Source organism: Ictidomys tridecemlineatus, chromosome 3, assembly GCF_052094955.1.
Source record: "Ictidomys tridecemlineatus isolate mIctTri1 chromosome 3, mIctTri1.hap1, whole genome shotgun sequence".
Lineage (NCBI taxonomy): Eukaryota > Metazoa > Chordata > Mammalia > Rodentia > Sciuridae > Ictidomys > Ictidomys tridecemlineatus.
In genome coordinates, this window is record NC_135479.1 from 132,920,496 (window position 1) to 132,943,402 (window position 22,907).

Genomic DNA, 22,907 nt, shown 5'->3' on the forward strand with positions numbered 1-22,907 from the left:
ATTCACCCCTTCACTCATTTACTCATTTAATAAATTTTTGTTTAAATGAGCCAGGCCTCATTCTTGGCTCTGGGGCTGCAGTGTTGTGAACAAAACTAGACTTAGTCCTGATCTCACAGAACTAAAATAAGCTGGTGAGAATTACATATGTATAATTATAATGCATAATAATTATACATAAACATATGTACACAGAGAGAGAGAGGTACTGCTGGCCTCTTTACCTGTCACCTTACGGTGAGCCACTCAGAGACAGGAGCCATGCCTAATTCACTTATGTACCTCACTGCCTGGCACCAAGAATGTGTTGGTTGCAGAAATAACCTGTTAGGTCTCCAGTTACGCATTTAAAAAAAATTAAAGAATGCTTAACAGGAGTTAGAGTTGATCTAGGTCACTTCTATTTCTTGACTAACAAAGTTATTCAGTTGATGAAACCACATATCCAGGCTCTCCTTCATATCTTCCATCTCTCAACCCCAGGTATCACCCACCTGGATGAACTTTATTTCCCTAATCTAGCTTAGTCTACCCCCTGAGGGTGTTTGTCTGCTGTTCATATCCTGAGCCTCCCTGACCTAGCCCTTTCTGATCCTTGCTGACAACTGGAAAAGATTTGAGGCCTGAGAGAGTTAACAAGATGGTGATTCTAAGATACACTCACCCATATTGGGATAAAAGAAAGGCTGAGCACAGGTAGTTAAATGAGAAAGAAAGAAAATAAGGGCTCTCCAAGGATTGTGAGCTGCTCCATCAGGTTAAGAATATTGCACTGCTGGAGAAACTCCCTAGAAGTTAGGCCACAACCCCAACAATGATGCAAAGAAGTCAATCATGGGATGGAAAATGGACACTACTCAGATTCCCCTCAACTCATTCATCTATGGCTACCCCTCCATTCTTCACCATTTTGAGCATAAATGATGCACCAAATCTATGCAATTTTTTTCTCCCTTTTTCCCAGATGAGAGGTCTAACTTGAAAAATTAACTTTCATCTACCTCCATCTTTACCAGTCTTCAGATTGTGGCAATAGTGCTGGTTCAAAATAAACACATTTCTTCTACTTTAGCTCTCTTAAAATTCTACTTTGATACACTGTTCACCTGTGTACCTTTCACCTGACGTAATTTTCTACCAACTCCAGGCCAAAGGCTTTTCTCTTTAGCCTGGCACTCAAATCCTTTCTCTATCAGGTTTCAACACATTACCTTTTCAGTCTCACCTTGAACTAACTACTCCTTTGTTTTGTTTTTATTTGTGCATTATAGTTATACATAACAGTGGGGTTCGTTTTGACATAATCATCATACATTCTTGGAATATAATTTTCTCCATTTCAGCCCCCTGGGCTCCCTTTTCCTTCCTCTTTACCCTCCCACTGTTCCCTTTCCTCTCTTCTCCTGGTCTTCCCTCTATTTATCCACACAATTGATTTCCTAGTCTGTTAAATGCAGAGTCTCTGGAATACTCCTTGACTTTTCCATCTCCAATACATTCTCTCCATTTTACCCTGTAACACTCATATTTCTAGTATCTGTACCCTTGTTTCTTAGAGTATTTTCTTATTTGCTTATGCTCCTTGAGAGCAGGAACTGTGTCTTCATGATTATGTACACACTGCCCAGTTCAACACTCAAGTCACCCTGACTGGCTGGAATTTAATTGAATTAACAATCATTTTTTTCAACTGGGTTCAATAGGGCATGCCCAGAATTCCAGTATCTCTGGAGGCCCGAGCAGGAGTCTGACAACTTAATAAGACCCTGTCTCAAAATAAAAACTTAAAAAAGGGTTGGGGATGTAACTGAGTGGCAGAACATCCCTGGGTTCAACCCCCAGTGCTAAAAAAAAAAAAAAAATCCTTTAGGGAGTCAGAAGGACATATTGCTTAAGAGAGCAAATTCTACAGCTAGACTACTTTAGTGTGAGTCTCAGCTTTGCCACTTACTAATGGGGTAACCTTGATCGAATTATTTACATGCCCTTAGAACTCCATTTCCTTAATCTGTAGAATGGGAGTATTCATGTTCCCAGGCTTTAAGTTGACTTTTTAAAGTGCTTGTTTCTGGGCTGTGTGCAGTGTTATGCACCTATTCATTTTTTAATGTGCCCTTCTGTTTTTTCCTCCTCCATGAATATTGATTCTATTTTCCATGTATAGAGCACTTTAGATTTTATGAAGACCTATCATATGAGTTTTCACATTTAATCATCACAGTGATATGCGGGGTAGGTGTTGCTATCCCCTGAGAGTTTTGGTGACACAGGTAAAGCATAAAGGCACAGATGGTGACCGGAGCACCAAGATCTCTCTCCAGAGTGTGATCAGTTGTAACTCATTGTTCCCAGTCTGGAGCAGGGACATGGAGGGACTCTGTCCAGCATGTCACCAGATAAGCCTCATTTCTGCCTAAATGGTGTCCTGTGGATCCATCCAAACTCAAAGCCCAGCTACACTTCCAGTGGAGCCTACGCAAGCAAGCTATTTGCATTCTGAACCAGGCTTCTTCTCACAGCCATCTGGTGAGGAGGGGGACTCACTGGCTCACTCGCTCCGCTCCCCGGAGGCCTTGTGGTTTCATTTCACCTCTGCTGCCAATTGTTCTGTGACCTTTGCTCTATCTCTGTTTGCACACCTTTCTCACTGCAGGACCCAGGTAACAACAGAACACCCATATTAGAAGGGATCTTGGAGATCACTAAGTCCAAGTCCTCAGAATCATGTATAGAGGAAAACAGCAAATTCCAGGGAAAGAAATGACGTTTCCAAAGACCCCACTAGTGTATGTGCTCCTTGGGGCAGGGCTATGTCCAGGTACTGAATAAATAAGAGACACTCGCACACAGTATAGTCGATTATGTCCTACTCATGTTACTATCTCACCTAGAAGGAACTGCACAAATGCTTCTGGAATAAATGAATGCATGAAAGAATGTCACCCAGCCACACACCAGCCAAGCTAGTTAGAGCCTGAGTATGAGCCCATGTTGGGGCTCATACCTTCCTATTCAGACTCAGAGTAAGAGTGGAGAAACAGCTTACATGTAGCAAGTTTGGAAAAATTATCTTTCTCATAGTAAGGTTTGAGAAACAGCTAATAAACCTAACCAAAAGCATTAAGTATTCCATGTCTACTGTGTCTGTGACTATCTTCCTTGCCTCTCTCCTGAGGTGATAGAAGCTAAGTAGGGATACAGAGCATTCAGAAAAAGACAAGCATGGATAGATGCAGGAACTGTTCATTGAAATACCAGAGCTATCTGAAATGTTCCTGGTCCTTGCTATACAAAAAGAAACCAGCACATGATACATATTGACTACTCATGGATATTTTAATATGTTTCAAATTTTTCCTGATTTTATCACATTTCACAGAATGTCCAAGGTTTTTTAAAAAGGAGCGTGAGAGGGGAAAAGTGAGTTGGTCATGGTCACACTGCATGTTAGGGGGACTGATGGAATCTAGTCTTCCTGTATTCCAGTGAATGGATTCTTTCTGCTGGATTTCACATGAAGCAAGCAGACTAATCAAGTTTGAGTTTCTCACAAGTGCAGGCCTCACCTTTCTGTCTCACACTGCTACCTCAGTGTTCTTGCCTGTTACAGGCATTCTTTCTGTGTCTGACCCTGGGGACTTCTCGGAGAGCTTTCATGTTCAGCATGAGCTCCATATTTACAGATCAGGGATCCCCATGTGCTCAAAGGGGCAAAGGGCTCCTGGCCTAGGGAAAATTGTAGCAGAATTTGAACCCTGATCTTTTGACCTCTAGTGCATGTCCTTCCTCTGCACTGCTTAACTAACCCTGTAACTATTTGATGAACAAGGGAGTAGGTGGGGTTGGGAGGGATGAATGTGAACAGAAGATTGGAAAACTCAGCAAGCAACTGCTAGCTCTTGGGAAATGAATTTAAAAAAAAAATAAATGACTCCAGACACTCACCTGGGAAAAATCCTTGCTGGAATCCCTGAGGATCTGCTTCAGTCCCCTTACCTGTAGATTTTCTTCACTAGATATCCAGCCTGTGTGTTTAGGGAAAAGGAAAAGCTGAGAACACTCAACTCCATGTTCTTTATCAGTTCTTTCAGACTAATCATATCCCCTTTGGAGGATTAAAATATATGTCTATGAAGACATTTAAATGATCCAAATACCACCATCTTGAGATTACTAGTAGTGAACATTTTGGTGAACATTCATCCTTTTATAGTTTTTTTTCTCCCCAAAGCTTATATATAATTTTTAATGGATTTATTCTAAACAAACTGCTTGGTAATATATTTTTGCCATTTAATAATAAGTCACAAATATCTAGTCAGATCATAAGTAGATCAAATGGGAAAATGAGCACCATGTTTTGACAACATTGAATCTGTTGAGCGACACATTTTATCTATTGAGATTCCCAATCACTGCTTTCCTCTGACTGCTTCTGGGGCCCAATGGCACTATTTTACTATTCTCTGCCTGATCTGTTCTTGTTTCTAAGATGACCATGGTCGTAACATTGTTAAGATATGAGTAATTATAATAGCTGGGAACAACATGTTACATTTTGCTAATCTTTATCTTAGACACTATTATACAAGGGGAGCTCTGTGCTCAGAAGGTAGAGAGGGAACATCTCACACATTTCCTTGCTTCTCCTGGAAGAGAAGCAGCACTCAAGTCATTGCTTTAAAGAAGATATGCAGGATTGGGAAGATCCTGTGACATGCCTGTTTTTTGTTTGTTTGTTTGTTTGTTTGTTTTAATTACATCTTCAGAAATCAAATAAGTAAACAAAATGAATCAATATTCAAAGAGGAGCTTCTTATGGTGGAAGATAAGTAGATTTTATTCATTCGTACAGAGTAGAAACTGAGAACCCAGTTTTGGTCTTTCATTCCAGACTACTGTTCATATCATTTTAAGCCTGTCTTCCTGACTTAAAATGGGTTGGAAAGTTTGGGTGAGTTAGGCTCATTCCATAGGACCCAATGGCCACGAGCAAGCCAGATTCTTTCCCTCCCCACCTCGGCAGCAGCGCGAGTGCTGATAGTGCATTCTGTGTCCCCTCCACAGATGGGCTGACTGCCTGTCACGTCTGTGAACGAGGTTTAATTTGATTAACGTGGGCCACCAATCAGGACAACCTCCCTGCTCAGCCAGGCGAGGGCTGCTGGGCATGGCTGGCTGGAGGGCCAGAGAGAGGTTGTGATTCATTTCTGCCCCAGGCATCCACCTGGCTGGCCTGGTGCAAGTGCTGTGGGACCAGGGGAAAGTGAGAGGCTGCAGGCGCCCTGCCTGTGAGCTGGGCCTCGGGAGTAATAGTGAGAAGAGGGGTGAGAGTCGCAGCTGCTAAGGTCGATATTTATATAATGACTCTCTGTGTTTGAGGCAGGAAGTGAAACTGAGGTTACGCGGAGACACTTTCCTCCCCCCACCTGCTGCCCACGGCAGCTCCTCATGGGGACAGCCTCAGTGGCTTATGCCGCAGCCTAAGCCAACAGGCCAGGCTTCAGCCCTTTGACTGGGGTGTCAAGAGACAAGGCTCCTTGGGGCCCCTGAGGTTCCCCTCTCTCAGTGACATTGGCCTTTAACTTTCCACCTGGTTCCCTTTATGGTAAAGAGAATCCCCACTGTCCTCGGTAACTTTGCAGGAATGCCTGAAGGACACGGGGGACCATATGTATAAAATGCAAAGTCACCACACATCTCTGCAGAATTAACGTTAAGCTCTTTATTACTTTTCTACAACCTCTTCCACCACCATCCCATGTGGTTTTTATGGATAATTCTTCCCTGACTTTCCCACTTACCTCAAGCAAACTTTCTGCCTCACTTTCCCTTCTTTCCATTCAAACACCAATACTTGTCAAGTCTTCTCCTAATCACAGAAAATGTCCCATTTGGTGCCCGCCTTCCCTCTTGCTTAAGACCAGCTTTAGGAATTCCATTCTTACCTGGATGCCTCTTTGCCCTGCTCCCCACCTTAACATGACCTGGTCATAGCTTAACCTCTAAACTTGATAGAGTTCCTCCTTCTCCATGAAGGAAGGACCAGCAGTAGGAGCGCAGCAGCAAGAAGCTTGTTGTAACTGTGGCCTTAGAAACCTCCTGAGTCAGAAGCTGCATCTTAGCAAGACCTCCAATGATACTCATGCTTCTTACACTCTGAAAAGCACTGCCTTACCCCCATGATGCTCATTAACAAGTGGAGGAAATAGAGGTCCAAAGATAGAATCAGACAACCACCAGCAAGAGGGAGCCACTAAGATGGAGCCTGGCAGTGAGTCCAGTCCGCATGGTTCTGCTCTGCGTGAGGCCTTTGTGAAGATATAGTTCCAGTTCCAATGCTAGCACCATGAAATTAAGGCAGCCTCCCTCCTCTTTTTATATTTACTCTAAAATTCCACTAATGGCTATTTTTTTTTCAATTTATTTTACTAATAGAAAATCAATCCAAATGATTTTCCATCGTCTCCCTTGAGCTCTTCTCTGGGCTCTGCTGCCATGCAACTTGCTGAGTTCCTCAGTCAAGTGTGCTTCGGGGATGCTTTCCCACAGTGGATTCAAAGGGGTGCTTAAGTGCTGGCCTGAGAAGGAGAATATGTTATCAGGTGTTTCAGCTACCCCTTAGCCCTGGACATCAAGGAACTTGCCAGGAAAAACTTTGAATGGCAGCATATTTTAGAATCACAAAATGACAAAATCGGGAGGCATACAACCTCTGCACATCTCAGATGAAGATGTTGAGTCACAAAAGGAAATAACTTGCTCACATTTGTCCAAGTGAATAGCAGATTTAGGCAGTTCAAATTGCTGGTCTCTTAAGTCAGGGCACCATGTTATGTACCCCATTAGATGCAATTGACAAACTAAATGGATCAACCACATGTAACAGGTAGAATTTCCATCAGAATTCTGGAGTAAGTCATGAGTAAAGTTGTGGAGCCACTGTCCGAAATGTATAACCTATCATTATAAATGATCACAGAACCAGAGGGTATCATATTGCCAATGGAATTCCACCCATATAAAGGGCTATCTGCAATCATAAGTGACTAAATCTCACTTCCATATCTGGAACACATAATAGATAATATTATGAAATATAATAATCATAACCTATAATGGAAAAATAATAGAAGAATTTTTAAGTAATTAATTTACTTGTTCTAATTAGCTATACATGACAGCAGAATGCATTTCAGTTCATAGTACACAGATGGAGCACAAATTTTCAGTTCTCTGATTTACACTACACAAGGTACATGTATGAAGGCACACCATTCGTGTCTTTATACATGTACCTAGGGCAGTGATGTCTCTCTCATTCCACCACAATAAAAGAATTTTAACAAGTGAATATTTTTTAAGAAACTAGGTCTAGGGCTGGGGATTTAGCTCAGTTGGTAGAGTGCTTACCTTGCATGTACAGAGCCCCGGGTTCAATCCCCAGCACCATACACACCAAAAGAAAAGTAACTAGGTCTAGAGTTTAAGATGGGAATTACCGAAACTCAGATTTCAACGTTCAAAGATTCAAGTTATCTTTAATTGAATTTTTGTTCCAAACTTCTCCTTAGTGAAAGAATTTGTTTCATGGTACTGTGTGTTATCTTTTTAAAGGACCATGGGAACAATACAGTAATAGGTGTTGTAACCTCCTTGAATAGAGGGTATGAACATAAAGGTCTCCAGAAATCAGAAATCCAGAGTCAGTAAGACCTTGACTTGGGCCTTACTTCACCTTTTAATGAAAGGCCTGGAAGAAGAAGTACAAAGTTATGAAATATTCACTTTTGAAAATGTCACTGAACACTTCTAATCATCATAGTGCCTCATGTTCATATGACATTAATGGTTTTACCATCAATGATGCTCTAGGAACCCCCCAGCACACACACACACCATGTGGTAAACAGGGAGAGATCTGGCATCCTTAATTGACACAAGGAACCCAAGACACAAGGAGCAGTGTCTTTCGTTATGAAGAATCTGCACAACTCCATGACATGGGGAGGAACACAACCAGTTGTTTTTGATAATCCACTGTCAGTCCCAAGAGTCTATTAAATGCAGTATACAGTTATCCCATTGAATTATGATAAGGGCTCAGGGAAAAGACTTTCTCTCTCTTTCTCTTCTCTCTCTCCTCCCCCCTTTCTCTTACTCTCTCTTTCTCTTCCTCCCACCCTCTCTCCTCTCTCTTTCTCCTCCCCCATCCTCTCTCTCTCCCTCTCTTTCTTTCCCCTCCCCCACCTACCTTTCTCTCTCTTTCTCTTCCTCTCTCTCTCTCCACATACTAGGAAATTGAGAAAGGTCCAGCAACTTGTCTGTGGTCATAAAACTAGAAATCAATGGAGCCAGGACTTGACTGCTGAGTGGACTTAGGTTCAAAGCCGGTGTTCCAGGTCAAGTACTTCTCCTATCTCAATGCTACAGTTGAGGAAATGGATTTAGAGATGTTAATGAACCAAGATTGTGGAGGTAATAAATCATAAAGAAGGGGTTCAAATTGGAGTCACCTTACTTTAAATCTCAAAGACATAAAGATCTCAGAAAAAAATAGAAAAAAAAAGTAACAAGTGAACTTCAGTTTGGGCAAATATAAAGCAGTTCTTTTAGGCAAAATATACTCAAATCTCTATCAAATGATCAACTCTAACATACTCCAACTCAACAAATGCATTTACGTTTGTTTCCCTTCTATAAACAGGTACTACATGCAGTCTCTATATGGGTTCCACATAAAATACTCACATGGATCATCTTTTATTTCTTGTTGCTGCCTTTGTATCTTAATTTTTAAAAAAAAGTATTCCTCTTTCCATTATACAAGGGAAAATTAAATTAGTGGCTTATACAACATCCACAGCTAATAGTGGCAGGGCAGATCCTGAAATTGGTTCTGACAGATCTGGACTCCAGGAGCTGCTGATGTTGCAATGCTCACAGGAATGTGGAGTTTCATCAGAAAGAATATGGAAGCCAGATAGAAAAGGTGTGATCCCCTGTTCACATGATTGCAGTGTGTGGGCTGGGGGTGAGTGGGGGGACTGGCAATTCTACTCAAGGACCTTGAAAAAATTTAGTGGAGCTGGGGAGGTGGGAGAAGGACAGAGAAAAACTATTCAAATCATCAATATGATGGAAGTTTATTGATATAAATGTAGATTTAGCAAAATTAGATTTCCTCAATCAAAAAAGAACAGGCTGAGAGGGTATATAGCAATGTTTGGCAGAATGGAACTATGCATTTAATCAGCACATCTCAAAAAAACAGAACTATCCCAGCCTTCCCTTACCCCCAAGTTTGCAAAGTTAATTTGAGAGCAAACAAAAGGAAGTTCTACTTTGCATACTAGATAGCAAATTTAATTAGCATGAGTGGTAGTCAGTAACTGGCCAGTGGTGCAGATGCTCACAAGTTTCATAAAGGATTATTTAAATCTGAGTCTCTCATTAACTCCATATGGGTTTATTTAAGACATGTGGGACCTTCAGAGTCACCCAATCTAACCTACTACCTCATAAAATATCTAGCATCCACTTGGTCACCTCCATTCCAGGGCACAGCATTCCAGTTTTGATAGCTCTACCTGTCAAAAAGTGCTTCCTTAGGTCTCAGCAAAACCTACCACCTTATTATACCCATCTAAATCAATTTCTGTATTTGAGGTTCCACTCAACAAATATGAAGACTCTTCATTTTTACAGCCTTTCAGGTATTCAACTTAAACTTTGTACTCTTATTCGTCGAAGGCAACGTCATGAACAGAAATCAGAATTACCCAGTGGTTGTTGAGGGGGACTTCCAAAAGAAGAGTATTATGTGGCCTTTCTAGATTTAGGAGGCTAAAGGAACAAGTGTTGAACTGAGATTCTAGAGACCTAAGTTGTTCTGGGAAGTAATGAAGTCCGTGTAAAAATCTTGGCCATTAATTAGCAAATGTATCTTACAGATCAAGGATTTCACATTTCTGGGCCACCATTCTGACAACTATTAAATAAAAGAGTTGAAAAAAATCAGTCCATGATTTGTTCTGCCCATGATTCTCTGACTTGGATTTTGTTAGGCAGTGGTGGGCTGAGACCCAGACCCACTTCTTCTGACATCCCCTGGAATATGTCCTCCCTGGAAAGAAGCTGTACCAATCACTTTAGGTGAATGCACACCATCAGTGGAAATGTCCTTGAAAATGATGACTGGTCACTGACTCGCCCCCATCATTTCCTATGAACACAGGTTTATCTAGAGATAGGACAGATTTCATCAGAATTTTTCATTTGTTTCAGCTAATCTGCTTGCTAATAGCCAGAGAAAGATTAATAAGTAGAAACCAATCAATAAATAGAATAGTCAGAAATTTAGTTTTCGATCTTGAAACCAATCCACCGGACAGGGGCCATTCCCCAGATGTGTGGAGGGCCAGTGGCCTTGTTCTTGTCTCTACACTGAATGTGATTTACATAAGCAAAGGTGTTTTCTGTCTATGGAAACCCCATAAAGAATCATGAAACATGGGAAGGGCTGCAGGCACTTGTGTAGAAGGAGGTAAACTGGGCAAGGGAGACCACATCATTGGCTCAAGGCTCCCAAGGTCTCCTGACTGGTAGATACCACCTCTAAGACTGAGTTGGCTCTCTAGGGTTCCAGGGCTGTGAGAAATCTAACCTCATAATTTACGAAGCAGCTACTACACACCAGGCTCTGTGCCAAACTCTTCTATACATATGATTCCCTTTCATTTGTGTCAGAAGCTCGGCGGGGGGCGGGGGGGTGCTGGAGTAGTGGCTCAGTGGTAGAGCACTTGCCTAGCATGTGTGAGGCACTGGGTTCGATTCTCATCACTGTATATAAATAAATAAAATAAAGTTCCATTGCCAAATAGAAAACATTTAAAAAGAAAAGAAGAAGAAGCTCTGTCAGGGGCAAGGGATTTCACCATCTTGTTAAGGATTTTATTATTAACACCCCATTTTGTGGGGGAGGATGTCCTTTTTAAATTTTTTTATTTGTTAACATCCCCATTTTTTAATAGTGCTTTCAACCTTTCTGTGCCTTTATGTTTTCTTTTTTTTGAATTTGTTCTAATTAGTTATACATGACAGTAGAATGTATTTTGACACATTGTACATAAATGGAGCACAATTTCTCATTCCTCTGGCTGTACATGGTGCAGAGTCACACAGGTAGTGTAGTCATACATGTATATAAGGTAATAATGTCTGTTTCATTCCACTGTCATTCTAACCCCACACCCGCTCCTCTCCCCTGACTCCCCTCTGCCCAATCCAATGTTCCTTCATTCTTCCCTACGCCCCTCCCCATTATGGATCAGCATGTGTTTATCAGAGAAAACATCTGGACTTTGGTTTTGGGAATTGGCTTATTTCGCTTAGCATGATATCCTCTAGCTCCCTCCATTTACCTGAAATGCTATGATTTCATTTTTCTTTAAGGCTGAGTAATATTTTATTTTATATATGGACCACATTTTTTAATCCATTCATCCGTTGAAGGACATCTAGGTTGGTTCCTTAGTTTAGTTATTGAAACGTCACCATTTTAAAGATGAAGAAATGAAAGCTCAGAGAAAAATTGACTTGACCAAAGTGAAAAAAAAAAAGACTTGGAAATAGCAGAGCTGACCTTCGAGCCCAGGTAACCTGATGTCAAGTTGGATGTTCTTCCCAAGAGAGCACAGATGCCTCAGTTTAGCCTCTTACGAACCTAAAATAAAATTGAGCCTAATCCCTTCAAAAGCACAAAGTAAAATTTGAGGAATAATTTCCTAATGCCCATCCTTTTTGCCATTCAAAGCCTTCAGAAAGGATTAGACTATGAAGTCTCCGCTTACAAAAGTAACACTAAATGAAAATCGTAAAGGATTCCACTGACCATGCAACAATGACAAGGGCAATTTGTAAATTTCATGGGAATTGTGAAAGTTTTGCAGAAGACATGATTTTCCTAAACTTCCTGTGTCCCTAGAGAATGGTTAGTTTGAGTTTGAGAGAACAAAAGACCAAAGTAGACCTGCAGAGAACAGCTTCCAAGAAGGAGCACCCGCCTGTCTGGTGGGGTGCCTGGGGCCCTTCACCTCTAGTTTCTGGACCTCTACGTTTCTGTCCCTTTCCACCTCCCCATCACCCCAGCTTTGCAAAGACAAAGAACACACTACTAGCCCTCAAGTCAAGGGACATTGCTTCTGGCCAATGTTCTGACAGTCGCCGAGGATAACTGCATAAGCTCCTCTTCACTTGGATTTCCCTGTATGTAAAATAGTAGGGACGGCAAAGATGACACCTAGGACCCCTTCCCCTTGGACACAGTCTCTTCCTCCCTTCCATTCCCATTCCCTCTTCTCTTTCACCCAGCCCCAGTGAGGGTGCTGCAGCCCAGAGCAGCCTGGGGGACTCCCCGCCACTGCCACTGCAGCCCTTCCACCGCAGCTGCAGGGCCACAGCTGCCTCCCTCGCCCTGCACTGCTGACCTCTCCCATTTACCTATGCAGATGAGGGGATGCTTGAATAAGGTCCGCCAAAAGAACAAAGGCTCTCCTTCCTCACATTCTTTTTAGACTTCAAGTTTCCTAAGCCAAGGAGTAACCAAGAAAGGACTCCCTATCCAACCCCCTCCTCCTTAGGGATTCACCCCCCACCCCCACTGCATTTCACCTGCACACGCAGGGCTGAGTTTGGGCAAAAGATGATTGCTTTCCATTTTCAGTTTGGTTTTCCATGTCATAATTCTTTTTGGCCTTCCTAGGCAATACACACACACACACACACACACACACACACACACTTCTAATAGATAGACACTGGTCACTGGATGCTCAGTAGTCTTGAGAAAGATGAGCTCGCATTGTTGAGGCTCCTCACAGACCACCTCTGGAGACTGGTGGGAGTCAGGCAAACTCTTGAAGTTCTGATTCTAAAACGTGTTCTCCGTGAGTCTTCCCTCATTTGTCCTTGCTCCGGCACCCCATTTGGAATTCTTGTGGCCTCTTCCATATCACTCATATTTTATACATCTCAAAGGCACAGTTGACAGTAGGGCTTGGTCAGGATTGTTTGGAACACTGTCATCCAGGTAGACTTTGAACTTCTGGGGGCAAGGACGGTGATGTGACCATGTTAACAGACTTCACTGGCCTAGCTCAAGGCAAATACTAAATATGAACAGGTTTCAGTAATGGATTCAGTAATTCCTAGGGCCCACTAGGGTGCCAGACACTTTTCTTTCCTAGGTTCCTGCCTTGGAGAAGATGCACGAGCTGTTTAAGGGTTAAATGGAAGCTCTATGATTCATTTGGTCCCGCCCCAAGAAGCTTCTTGCAGCTCCTGTTGACTTCTCCTGTTACCAAGCATAAAATAAACACCATCATTTCCCTTTTACCTGTTTTCTAGGTCCCCTGGGTTGCACTCCCTTGCTGGGCTTTTTTTCTTTCTGATCCACCATTCTTTGAATGTATTTATTTGCATTCCCTCAACTGTGTACCAGATTAATTTGAGATTTATAGTTAACCTTATTTGAAGCTCAGATGCTGGAGCTGTCCTGTTTCCTGTCCCAACAAGTACTCCTTTATTTATATCTTTATTAATTCATCAAATAACTCATTGGCAGTTCAGACAGTGGGGAATACAAACTTGAGAGTGTTCACTTCCCCAAATGCTAGGCAATCCTCCATCCTCGTGTAGCTAGGGAGGGAGACACACAGAGAAATAGTTACAACAACAATACCAGGCAAATGGCAATAAAAGCCCTAAAAGAGGAGGCCAAACAATCCCATATTACATATACTCTGTGGGAAGAGGTCGCTCCCCTGGGAGGGAAGGGGAGGGGAGGTTCAGGAAAGATGTCACAGGGGAGCTGTCACTTGAAAGTGGGCCTTAAAGAATGAAGTTGGATTTGCACTTGCTGGGCTAGAAGAATTGAGCAGAGGGGAAAACATACAAGCAAAGACTGGAGATGGAAAAGTACAGGAGAAGGAAGGGTGAGTAGTTCACCCAGGCTGTAGAGCTACATGCACAGACGGGAGCACAGAACAGGAAGGTTGGGCTCCAGGTGGGGTGGAATGGAGCAGGAGGAGACTGGGGAAGGGAGGCCAGTTGGGAGGTTATTGCAACTACCTGAGTGAGATGTGAGAGGGCGGAGGCGGTAAAAATGGAGGGAAGAAAAGGGCGTGAGAAATAATCAGAAATGCTGAAATTCTTCCAAATCTCCTTGACTAATTCTCTGTTTTCATTGTAGGCCTTGACTCGCTTTCCCTGCCCCCTCTTTGGAAGTTATCTTTTTATCTTCCTGGTGCATGACTTTCTGCCCAATTACTTGTCTTCAACCTATCAGAGCAGGTCAACCATGCAGGTCAGAAGTCTCACTATCACACTTGGCCTAGGTTGCCCTGGGGCACTGTCTCTGTCCTCAGCTCTTCATCTGCATCCCCAGAGAACAATCCAGGCTCTCACATGCAAGTTTGCTCAGAAGGTGAAACCTGAACAAGGACTTTAGCACAGGATGGGGGAGGAAGAGGAGGAGGGATTGAGGCAGAGCCCTAGGCAGACTTCTCTTAGTCAATTCATCTGGCCTTGGCTTCACCGCATCACATTCTTCCAGGATGGCCAAGCAAGAGGGACAAAGACAAGTGGAGCCTGGGCAAAGGAAGGGAAATCAGGAGGAAGAATGGGCTCCACTTGGACCTAGGGAACCAATCTAGCATTATAACCACCACCAGTCCTGAAAGTCACTGGCAAAAAAAAAAAAAAAAGGCAGAGCAGAGAAAGTAAAAGCTGGCTCTGTCTCTACTGAGCAAAGGTAGAGACACTTGGGTCTCTTGCACTCTTTGGGTTTCAGTTGTACCTTTTATAAAACAGGGATTAGAAGGACATCTACCTTATCTACTTGCTGAGCTGTTTTTACAGCTAGAAAAAGGTAAGTGACTAGGAAAAGCATTGAAATGACAGGCTTGTTCTCATTCATTTCCAGTCTCATTCCCTAGGATAGGTAGACTGTGGAGAGAAGCAAGAGAAATGGAGGTGCCTGGAGAGCAGAGGCGGTGGAGGCCCTGGTTTTCCACAACAAACTAGCATGATGGACTTTGTGAGGCATCTACCCTAGTACCCTCATTTGACAGATGAGGAAGCCGAAGCCAAATTCCCAAGAGGGGATAAATGATCACCAGGTAAGGCAGAAAATAAGCCCAGGTTCTGAGGATCCCACAACAGTGTTCTTTCTACCCCACGACCTCGGCTTTCTAAACAGAAGTTGTTTAGGGTGGAGACCATGGCCCAGGGGCCGACTCACTTGGCTCCTGACTTACTAGTGAATAATTACATAATTGGAACTAAAGAAGCAGTTGGCTAGATAATCATTTCCAAAGATCCAGAGCGTTAATATCCCAAAAGGAAAGTCTCAGTTCCAACTTTGGGGATTCCTGTCACTCTTCTCTCATTCTCAGGCATGATTTAGCTCCAGGACAAAAAGAAAAGATGACTTCTCCTAGGAGCTCGGAACAGGTAGCTGACACACAGGAAAGGCTTTTAAGGTGCCACCTCTCGGGCAAACATTTAGCATGCACCTCCCCTTATTTAATCTCCAAAAAATTCTGAGAGATTAATTATCTCAGTATTCTCATATTTACAGGTTACTCGGGGAAAAAGCAAGTATGTTGGCTCAGAAACTTGTGCCTGGTTGTGACTCTCAAGACCTCTCTAAATCACAGCAGTAAACTAGCATGACGGTTCATTATTTTTCATGGGGAACTGCAACTTCTGCTCCAAATCTTTTCAGAATGGGCCCCTCCACTCTCCAAAGGATCAGAACTGTTGAATGACATGACCCTTTCACCCATGAGAATCTATAAATGCAGAATCTCTCTGCTTCTTCCACTAGCTCATGTTTTAGTCTTCTGTGGATTCATCATTGTCCAAGAATTTTCCTGGGACAGCACTGTGCTGGGATCCAAGAGGCTGAACTGTACCCCAGTCTTCAAAGTTTTAAAAAGTAGACAGGTGGCCAAGGAGCATACTATTAGATAACTCCAACCAAAGGAAGACAGTTGTGTCACAGGGAAAAGCAGAGATATGTATCTGGAGACATAGAGGTAGAATAGTAGAGAAGGGAACATATCCACATAAGGAGAGGATCCAAAGTATCCTAGGCAGGCAGGGGAGGATGCTCTGGGTAGAGGAGATTGCAGGGTGAGAAGAAGCTGCAGTTCAGGCCAGTAAGAGTTTGGGGCCAGACCCTGAGGCTATGTCAGGCACTTGATTCTTCCCAGAGTTTTCTCGTCCTGGTTCATCCCAGATGGAGGTGGCTCCCTTGCATGACCTCTTAGAGCCTCAGTTTCCCCTTCTGTAGAATAGAAGCCATGAATATTGCCTCTAAGGGAACTTGTGTAAGGTTGTTCCTGGGGGATTCAATAGTGAATGCTTTGCGCTCCTTCAGGTTAGGATGCAAAGGGAATGCAAATCACAGTTACTTATAATAGCAGAAAACTGTGGCTCTGAAAAGACACTGCTGCTGCCGCCAAGCACTCCCTCTGGAAATCCTGAAAACCTGCTGCCACCGGGCTGTGCCCAGATCCCAGCTGGAAGCAGGCTTATCTCTTCTCAGCTCCTGGCGCTCCTTCCGATCCTGCCAGGATGTTCCTCATACAACAAACACTAAGCTCCCTGCATAATTCCACCTACGAGAAGGAAGCTCCGCACCCTTCTACCCTCCCCGTTGTGAGAATCAAGCTGAGTTCTAAACTCCCAGGTCGTGACAGACTCCTTTCATATCATTAGCAATTTACCAGATAGCACTGTCAAAGTGGGATCTTCAGAGCTGGGAATGACAAGGTTTGAGAACTAATCCGAGGTCCCACGAATCTCCTAACATTGCCCTTCCTTGATGGAGCAGCCTCTTCCCTGCACCAAACATGTGCAGGACATGAAAGACTCAGGACTCAGTCGAGGAAGGCTTGGACAGGGCAGGGCAGTGTGTCACCTGGCCCCAGAAGGAGAGATAGGGTCCTATTGTCAGCAGAATTTCATTCTATAAGATAAAAAAGGAAAAGACAACATTGGTTTCAATTTTTAAAATCTTTTTCTAAATGCAATTGGAACCATTTTTTTTTCAAATGTAATCATTTATAAGACCTCATAGGTACAATTGGAGCCCACCCATTGTGGATCCCCTTAGGGATTTCAGAAGGATCCTAAAATAGTGTTTCTCAAACTTTAATGCATAGTGGACTGAGCTAAATGCAGGTTCCAACTTAGAGATCTAGGAGGAGACCTGAAACCTTGCATTTCTTATAAGTTCCTAGCTGATGTCTATGCCACTGATCCACGGACCAAATTTTTAGTAGCAAGGGTCTGGAGCTCTAAGACTTATAGTTTGGGTTTTAAGATAGGGAGACAGTGAGCCTGCCTCTCCCCAGCCCCAGAGATAGTAAATCCAGGCTCTTGGATTAGATTCTGCTTCCCTGGGCTAAAGTCAGCCTCTACCATCAACTCCAAGTCAAGATCCTAGGATTACATCCTTCTTACCTCCTTCTGACTCTAAGTGTCTATCATCTCCACTGACAGGGAAAATTCCTAAGAGTCCTGGCCATGAGGAAGAGCTTTAAGGCATAGGCTTCACTCCAACAGAAAAGTACAAAAGGTTCAGGTCAGCCTCCTCCCACCCCACCTGCCACTGCAAAGCACAGAAGACGGACAGAGAGTAATCAGCCACTGCACTAACTGGCACTTGGAAAGGAGGCTCTGGTGTCAGCCACCTTCTCCCTGTCCTCTCCTAGCCCCAGCTGATGGAGGTCATTCCCCCCACACACCCTCTATCCTCCAGGCCCACCCCCTTTAGGGACTGAGATGCTCCCACTGAGGTTAAGAGTATTTTTAGCTATGCCATGTGGGCCCATGCTTAGCCAACCCTCTCTGGACATTAATCTTGGATTCCACAAATGCCAGTTCTCCTGATCCAGGAGGCCCAGAGGTGACGGGGAAATCTGAGTACATTGGAAAATGCAGTGCATGGCCTCTTGAAGATTTTGTCTGAATGCACACACAACAAAAAAACAACAGAAACACTTAATGCTAAGAAAATGTTTCAGCATTTACAGAATACTTCATATGGCCTTGCCTCATTTGGTCTTCCCAAGAAGCTTATAGGGAAGATAAGTCATAAACTCTTCTTAATTTTTTTTTTTTTTTTTTTAGTGAAAAGTAACTTGGCAAGATGATATTGACAGCAAGTGGTCCACCTGAGTCTTCAATGTTGAGGTCCAAGTTCAGTGCCCTTTATTATCACCCCACTCTCTCCCCTGCCATGAAGCCATAACCTTTTGCTTCTTCCTCTAGCTTGGTCGAATTCTTGGTTAAACGTTGCAAGGAGAAGTATCTACAGCCCTTCATATTAAAAGTACGGGGTCATCAACACTCTTAAGAAATGGAAGACTGGAAACAAGAAAGAATGAAACAGGTCTTATTGATCTTGATCCTGGCAAGAAGCAGAGGGCACACTCAATGGGAAGTGAGATAAACTAGATAATTTACAAAGGTGCAGGCAAGGATAAGGAAAAACAAGAGATGGTGACACACACACCCTGAGGCTTACAAGTGGGAGCTTTTACAGCCCTTGGCCTGAAAGCATGAAGGCCTTGGCCGTTTCCAGAACCTGGAAAATGCTGGTAAGCTTAAGAGAGGGCTGCCTAATCGCAGCTACGGACTTCAGCAGAGGAAACAGCCACTGGACAACCTGCAGCCAGCAAAGAGGGAGCTAGGGGAAGAAATAAGCATATTTCTCCCCTGTCTACCTTATAATCACCTGCTTAGTGCTGGGTTGACTCTACCCAGGAGCCAGGAGACAAGTAAATCTACTGATATCCGAGGTCAGCCTCCTGGAGATCCTGGGGAAAAAATGTATGAGAATAGATTTGGAGGGTGAAACAGAGAACACCCAGTGCAGAGTGCTGCCTATCAAACTAGCCAGTGAGGTGGGGAGGGGGAGGAGGTCCAGGATCTTAGGACATCGAACCTGTGGGGGATGGGTAACCCCGCCCTCCCAAAAGGCAGTCATTCCTGAGCTCAGCTGCAACTCTCTGGGAGTCAATCTGGCCCTGAACCCCAAGGAGCCCAAGAAAAACCAGACCAACAACTCCTGAGAAACTCTATGAGCCGTACAAGCAGGGTTCCAGTATTCCGTTAAAATCCCAGTTCCACCATTCTGCCCAATTACAGGAACTGCCCTTTTATAATTCATTTAATCATTCTGAATTTCTTTGTTATTGTCAGTAATTCGAGAATAATAATAACAATAAAATAACAGCTTCTCACTGCCTCTCTCAGGATAGACTGACATCACATGTACAGCAAATGCCACTTAGGGAAACTATATATGAATGTCATGGAGTCCAAACGGTGTGAACCACGTAAGCTGCATCTGTTCTCTGTAGAACAAAGCCCAGCACATCTAGATTTGTAAAAGGCTGAAGCCAGAGAAACCCTAGAATGATCTGGTCAATCTACTCTCATATAAGAAGAAAGTGAGGAAGAGGTCCCGCAGGTACTGGAAAAGCTGGGATCACACAGGTCTCTTCCCAAACCTCTTCCTACAGTACCAAAGCATCTGCACTTGCTAGTGACAGGACCCACCCAAGTGAGAATCAAATGAGATGAAGAACAAGGTAGTGTTTTTGTCCCCTGTCATCTGTAATTAGCAATCTTTCTCCCACAAACCCATTAAGTGGTCAAAAGTCCCATCATTAATGATGTCTTCAAGGACATGGTAAACTGTGAATATTTTATGAGGACAAAGCATACAAATACCTGAGAACACACCAGCAGGTGTAGTCAGTCATCAGAATAACTAATGATAAATATCACTGGCTGAGAACAGAATCCTCAGTACATAGGACATGGGACAGGTAAGCTTCAGCAACAGGTGGCAAGAAAGACTGAAGCTTACTGTAGGCTCTACAGGTATGGAGCTTATCCAAATCCCAATGGGATAAAGGAGGAAACGCCAACCCAGAGAAGTAATGGGCTTGCTGAAGCCTCCCTGAGTTGGTGATACTGGGCTCAGATCTCAAAGCTCTTCTATAGCAACCAGACTTTGGAAGGCAAGCTTCAGCAGACATTTTCAAATGGCGAGACCAAAATATGTCTTATGTGTTACAAAGAGATCATGGGCCACATTGCAGATTTTAAACTGAAAGTCAAAACCTTGACTCTTAGTGAAGTTCTTCAGCTTCCAGACTGGACCAGGTCACACTCTACCAAGCTCATTCCATTCAGCCACTTTATATTTCCCATCACTTCATCTGCTTCTTTGCTCTGCTGAGTTCAATTATTCTTCCATATGTTCACTCAACAAATAGTCACTGAAGACCTACTGTGCGTATCACTAGGAAGACAGTGATGACGCCCTGCAGTCCCAGAGCTGAGCATCTAGAGGGGTTGGTGGAAGCCACCACACTTCACTAAAAGAAATGTACGATAAAACATTGCCTCAATCTAGAGTCTGTGCTTACCAAAGTCACTAGCTGCTTTTGGAAGGGCCATCTTTGCACAAATAACTAATTATGGGGTGTGATGAAACTCTCTGGGACAAATTTCTAACATAAGTTATTTAACTTCCCTGAACTCTATTTGTTTCCTTTGGGTTACAGCAATAATTATAGTGTCTACGAAACTTCTCCAAGAATTAGATATGGCAATATATGTCAAGCCCTGAGAACAAAGCCTGGCATGGCAAATACTCAATAAAAAGTCACTGTCATTACAGGCAAACTGAGACCAAGGAGGAATACAACTCACATAATGCCATTCACCTTGTTAAAAGCAAATCCAGGGTTAAAACCTGGATGTCCTAACACCAGACCAGTGTTCATTTCATTACATCTGCTGTCTTCCCACCAGGGAATCTGTAATGTGAATTTGGCCTTTTCCTATGGAATGACTAACAAAGTAGAAGATTTGAGATTGTATTATCATGCAGGCTCTTTCATTTGGGTCACTAGAAAGGTTATATTTCTTCAATTCCAGTAACTCCATTGCTACCAACTAATAATCTGCCTTGCTCAGGAAACTGAAGGCTCTAGGCATCTCCTATGGCCAGTGTTCAGGGCCAAGCCTTTTCTCCTATTCTTATCTCACTGAATCATCGCACCCTGCAGCCCAACTCTTCATGATTACTTCCCCATCTCACCTTTCTTTACTTAGATTGAGCACTGTTTTCACAATCTAATCAGAGTTTGCAAACTGGTATCAATTCTAAGTCCCTTATGTGAAAGTCTGGGGCCCTACAATGTGTCACAGACCCACCCGATTCACTGTCAGCATGGTGGAAACTAATACTAGAACTTGGTCTCACACCAAAGGCATATTTAACAGCCCACTGAAAAACTCACAGCCTACGTCCTAACCACTTACTGATTCCATTGAGTTACACAGAGTTTGAGAATCTAAAGTGGGTGCAACTTTAGAAATGAATCGATCTGATCTTTCTTTGTGTAGGGGTACCAGAGTCTTAGACTGGAAACCATAATAAAGAGTGACATAAGATAGGAGTTCAAACTTTGGACTCTGTAGTCAAACTTCTTGGGATCAAACCTGGATTCTCCCAAATCTCCTTGGCCAGGTTGCTTCATTATCTCAGATTTCTCTTCTGCAAAAGGGGTTAAGGTCCTTGCCTTATGGGATTGTTATAAGAATTGAATGCATTATAGGAGCTGGGATTGTGGCTCAGTGGCAGAGCACTCACCTAGCATGCGTGGGGACCTGGGTTCAATCCTCAGCACCACATAAAAATAAATGAATGGAAAAAAGGTATTCTGTCCAACTACAACTAAAAAATAAATATTTTTTTTTTAAAAAAAGAATTGAATGCATTATAAAATGCTTTAAACATGCCGGGCACATGACAAGTACTATATGTTTGTAAAGTTAACAAACTAAGATGACAGGAGCTCAATCTCAGTTATATACCACCCAACTCCCCACCCTATCCTGGGCATTTGCAGCTTAGATTATAGTCTTCCTTTCTTTCCCAACACTGGTGAAAGCCCTCCTTGCTGAGGGAGTTAAGCCTGGAAATACCACTCTGTACTGCACTCTGATGTCCAAGCAGCCCTCTGGCAGTACCAGGGAAGAACATGATTACTAGCTGAATCAAGAATCTCAGCAGCTTTCATTTTGGTTTTGACCACCATCTTTGCAGGAGTATCCTCAAGATCTTGGAAACAGAGTTCATCACAGAGCCTCTGAGATTCTGTCGGACATCCCTGCACTGAACAGTTGCTGGCCACTCTACCTCTCACCCTCCCTCCCAGCCTTTCTGATCCACCTTGCGTGTGATCTCCTGAGGGTGGCTGGTGACTCAGAGCATCCTCTCTTTGGTTCCACCCTGATATTCTCCTTCAGACTCTGATTCCATTAAAAGAACTCTATGATTCATTTGGTTCCGCTTTCTTGGTGTTTTGGGAGTGGGGAGACAAGAATGAATAAGAAAAGGTATAAATTGAATGGAGACAAAAGGGTTTAATTCAGAGGGTGCGCTGTACCCTGAAAATGAGGAAAGAGTGTCATTCACCTCGTGACATGAGTCTTGAGTGACAGGAAAGCTCTCTAGACACCTGTGGAGCCTCACTAGAGTGGAAACTTTATTCTCTGCTTGCTATGTCCTTGGCACTAAAGCGGGGAATGGAAGGACAGGTGCTACTTGATTCTGCCTCCCTCTGAGCCCCCAGCTTTGGCCCTCATCATCTATTACCCAGGTAATACTCCAGGCTCTGAGCCACCCCCTCACCTTCCATGTTCCTGGCAACCCGTCCAGTACTGGCAGCTGAATGACCATTCCAAAAGCCAGCTTTTGATTTTGTCACTGTCTGGTTCAAACACTCCCTGTCCCACTGTACCTTCCAGGA

At 43.3% G+C, this 22,907-nt stretch overlaps 1 protein-coding gene across 18 annotated transcripts in view; it reads left to right on the forward strand.

The window, feature by feature from the left end:
* LOC144376351 (uncharacterized) overlaps nucleotides 1-22,907 on the forward strand; it is a 222,917-nt gene that overhangs the window by 164,370 nt on the left and 35,640 nt on the right. For 8 of the 18 annotated variants that reach the window (XR_013436723.1, XR_013436708.1, XR_013436728.1 and 5 more), the window contains one exon: nucleotides 14,984-22,437. The exons of 8 other annotated variants lie outside the window; for them this stretch is intronic. The gene's annotated coding sequence lies outside the window, so the exon portion shown is untranslated. Of the gene's footprint in view, nucleotides 1-14,983; nucleotides 22,438-22,907 lie in introns of those variants that run through there. 2 more of the 18 variants (XR_013436709.1, XR_013436715.1) reach the window with 2 other exon arrangements.